The sequence below is a fragment of the Diadema antillarum genome, unplaced genomic scaffold (genome assembly GCF_040938485.1).
Source record: "Diadema antillarum isolate AM-2024a unplaced genomic scaffold, OU_Dant_1.0 scf00000049, whole genome shotgun sequence".
Lineage (NCBI taxonomy): Eukaryota > Metazoa > Echinodermata > Echinoidea > Diadematoida > Diadematidae > Diadema > Diadema antillarum.
Genome location: NW_027270938.1, coordinates 1,056,590 through 1,061,266, shown reverse-complemented (window position 1 = coordinate 1,061,266; position 4,677 = coordinate 1,056,590).

Genomic DNA, 4,677 nt, shown 5'->3' with positions numbered 1-4,677 from the left:
TATGGGGTTTATAGATTTCATAACATATTATCTAATTATATCATTCTAATGCAATTTAAATGGTAGCAGTCCCAATGTTTATATTTCTAACCATACTTACATTTTGGGCTAAACATTTTTACCAAAACTGGCCATTTTTCAAGGACAAGATAGTACAACTTCCCCCCTAAAGTATATATCAAAGATATCTTTTGAAAGTGTAAAATATCATAAATCCTGTAATATATCGTGTGGTGTTAAGCATATCACACACCTATGACTTTGGTATTTTCACATGAAGTCCCATTTGGTGTTGAATTGCCCATACACAGTGTTTGCTGTTTCCTTGGAACACAAAAGAATTGCTTTGCTGGGATCACATATAATTTTCTTTTGATCATTATTAATGCAAGTAGTACTGCGTTGCGAATTAAAAAAAAAAAAGGATTAAGAAGAGAATCACTGATAACAAGCATAAGAGGAGATAGGAATGCAATGCAGGAGACACAATAACTAGAAAAGACATAGGCCATGGGGTGAGCTGGTTTTTTCGCTTGTTTCGTTCCGACAACTGCGGCACTAAAATTTCTCCACAGCTACGTGTAAAGAAATAACCAAAAAGGCTACAGGAAAAAGTTCGACACAAACCCTCCTGCAGTATTTTGGTAATTTAGGGGGAAACAGTGAACTTTTTTGTCACTGAGGAGCTGAATATGTACACTTTGCCGTGTACGATATTCATTCGCGAACGATCATGTGATGTATGTTATCCAATTCGAATCGAGAATTATTGTTTACGAGTCAAAATGGCCGCCCCGTGTGAGCCTGTCGACGCGTCTACGTCGTCTGCTCAGCCGAAACTTATTACCGGTATGCGTTATTATGCATGTAACATCGATGAAGTTTGAAAATTTCACGGCTATGACAAACCTAAGATAGACGAAACCTATTTTGTGTGCCAAAGAGTGGATCAAATTGAGTGGGGGAGACCGTGAAATCGCAGACCAGAACGAAGTGATTCAGCTGCTCAGGGGGACTGACTGCAACCTACGTAGTAGTAGGATAATTTACAGGTTAGTTTACGTGCGTACAGTCGAGTCGTAGCAGTCGACACTGCAGTGCAGTCTCACTCATAGCCGTGATGACTACAAGTAAAATTGTACAACGTTTAATAGCTATGTTATGAACGTTGCTTGTGTATGTTATAATGGGCGCTAATGCAGTAGCTTAGCCGTTAGCGTGTCTGTTACTTAGATAAATTATCTTGAATTTCACCTTGGCATGGCTATAATAGCGCCGTTATAATGTCGCCTAACACACTCACTAGACTCTAGATGTAATTTTACATGTTGTTCTATGTACAGCCCAGGTTAGGTTGATGTAGCTGATCGGTGATATTGTTTTGTAAAAGTCTTGACACACAGGACTGGATTGAAAAAGGTCTAAACTGCATGTAAATGTATATTTTCATAATCATGGCCATGGAGTATTAATATTAAAAATCCATCCTGTTTCTCTCACCCCGAAATTGGCGAATCCTCCCTCAAAACACACATTTAGCATCTCATTAAATTAACTTATTAATAGTTGATATAAATAGATCTAAAAGACCAACAATGACAATAACATAATGGCAACAATTAAACTCCCTAAAACATGATTACCATTATGTTGTGCCAAACTATATAAGCAGTGGGTGGTGGTGATAGTGAAAGGCCAAGGATTACTAGTATTAATGATGATAAGGCAGTTGTATTCATAATTATGATAATTGATATTGCATGTGATCAGGTGCTGAAAGCTGTAGATGTCTAAAATCAGTAATTGCACTGCAAGTACAAGTTGAAGTAGTTGATGATGACAATGATCATGAGGTGTTAATGATTACCTGGCATAGTACTAGGGCCTGTGTATTGGTAATTACAAGATTCAAATATTGGCAGTCAATAGTCTACCGTACATTTAATGATATATTGAGTGTAATGTTCAACCCCTCCCTCTAGCATTTAGCCTTTTTTCCCCCTAACAAAATCCAATGGCTAATCATTGCTGTTCATTTCTCCATTGTATTAAATAGGATTCCATGAAACGTGCTACAAGAGGTTTATAGATAGCAAACGCCTGAATCTCACTAGGAAACGAAAGCTGAAGGAGGAGCCTGGTCCGTCAGCAGGAGCATCTGTTTCCTCCCCTAAGACGCTCACATCAAGATCAAGATTTTCTTCTGGAAGCTCTTCAAGTTCTGTGTTGCCTGTGAAATGCATCATTTGCAACAGAGTCAACCTGCTCATTACTTGCCAAGGGAAATAGGTTAATATGATTGATATTGAAGCATGAAAATATTGTCATGTTACTATAAGTTGTCCTTGATAAAATGGAGCAATATATAGGCCTATACACCACTGAAACATTCACACACATACACAAAGAACTTCAGTGCAAAGTTCAGAAACAACAGAATGTACTGTATATGCACCAATGCTTTGGTCAATGTGATTGATATTCAAGAATTGACATCTTACCAAAGTTGTGCATGATAAAATGTCTTTGTAATACAGATTGCTTCCTGTATTTTGAATGCCAATGTTTATGCAACATATTTTGACTCCTTGCCTCAGTATGTGATTGTTCGCCCTTCGCCCACTATTATGATTTGATTAGGGTTGAATTATTCTAAGAACAAAGATGTTTTCCTAAGTGTGTTTTTTTTCATAAAACTGAATGACTACGATTAAAATTTGTTTCCCCCACTCTGGGGAAAAAATATGTAACTATTATTAATACTGAAACTGAATGTTCATGTAGAAAGGTCAGTACAATGTAGGTGTGAGTACAAAATCAGTTTGCTAAAACTAATACACACCAGCCAAATGAAAATTGTGCATAAGTTGAGTCAGGTTTGCACAGATCCTCTGATATTGGATGTTAATTGCAATGTTATCATAATTTTTAATGCCAAACCTGTTTTATTCTCTCCAAGATTTTCAGGTACACATTGCCTCCAATGCAGAATCCAACGGTTTTCACTCATGAATGGGTAAACTATAATTTTGCCTTTATTTTATATATTGGCATTTTTCAAAACTTTTACACCCTTTCAAGGATATTTGGACCATGGAATGTTCCAGGAAATTTATTAAAACTAGAAAATTTGACTGATTATCATTTTGAGCTATCTTACATGAAAGGAGGTAGTGTCCCACCATGTTGTAACCTAACGATAGCAATGAAAACTTCAGGAAATTTTATGAAGATTAAATTTTCTAGTGCTAAAGTAATGTATAATATTTCATGAACAACGTGATTGCTATGTGATCTAAGTATATTAAAGAAGAAGAAAAGAAAAACATGTTTACTGATAAACAATATGATCTGTTTAATAGTAATGTCTCATGTGTGTAAATGAGTTTGTATGTGTGCGTGTGAGTGTATATAATATGTCAGCGTTTTTATGCACCTGTGTATGTGTATATGCACTGATCAGTACATGTATTATATCATTGTGTGTGTTCATGTTTATGATAATCTTTTTTATGATGCTGATGTGATAAATGGCCAAGGCATGTAGAATAATATTTTAATACACTAGGGTATATTGAATCTTCATAACTATGTGTGTGCGTATGTGTGTGTGCATGTGAGGGTGTGTGAGTTTGCAGGAGGTACATTGTGGGTGTATGTATCAGTATGAGGTTGCATTGTGGGTGTATTTCAGCATTGTGGGGGTACCCCCGCAATGAAACATTCTAAAATGGTTTAAAACAACCTAGTGGGCGTGCTAAAGTGAACCGCAATTTTACCCCCACAATGACATTGTGTGTCTTTTGTGTGTTGTGTGTCCTGCCTCTGTCGAAGTCTGTCTGTCCACTTTTGTGACTAGCGCCAGCTTTTGGCGTAGAGTGGTCAGGTGCTAACCGCGAAATTAAAGACACGCGAAAACATTGACTCTGCTCCTGATGTGAATGTGACGCACTACTCGCGAAGTCGTCGCGAATTCGCGTTTGCGAAAATTTAGACTTGCGTGATGGCGTATACAGGCCTCAGGGGAGCGCGCGCGAGGAAGCATGCAGTACAGTACACAGTACGCGGGTTATGTCTGCATGCAGTACGGCCATGCCAGTGCAAGGGCTCGGGCTCGGGCGCGGCCGGCAGCGGTACCGGTACCCGGTAACCACGTATGCAGCAGGGACGGGCGGAACCAACCCACCAGCGCAGCATGCAGCAGCCGGATCGAGGAGCCAGCCAGGCGATCACGCCATCTATCACACTAGCGAAGCACGGGAGTTGACGGTGTCCTGTAAAGTTGCTAGTTCTCCGGCCCGGTTGGTGGTGAGTGGAGCTCATGGAGGTAGGAAGCTAAAATGTTTAATTTTAGAATATAAAAATGTACTGTACAGTATCTTGTTTTCTTAGTTATAATGGTCATGCAAGCTCGGAATAAATGACAAGCACGAACATGGTAAAGCCTTGCGACAGTCGCCACCCGTGGCGGCTGCCGCCCGGCTGCGCTGTATCGTACATGTTTAAACGTTAACTGTATTTGCAATGCTGAGTGAGATCTCCCTGGAAATTTTCAGGAATAGATCAAACTGTTACTTACATTGGTCGATGGTACATTGATAAAAATTACCGCCTCAGGTCAGACAAAATTTAGAGTTCCATGATTGAAGCAGTTTTTCACTATTCTTCATGATCACC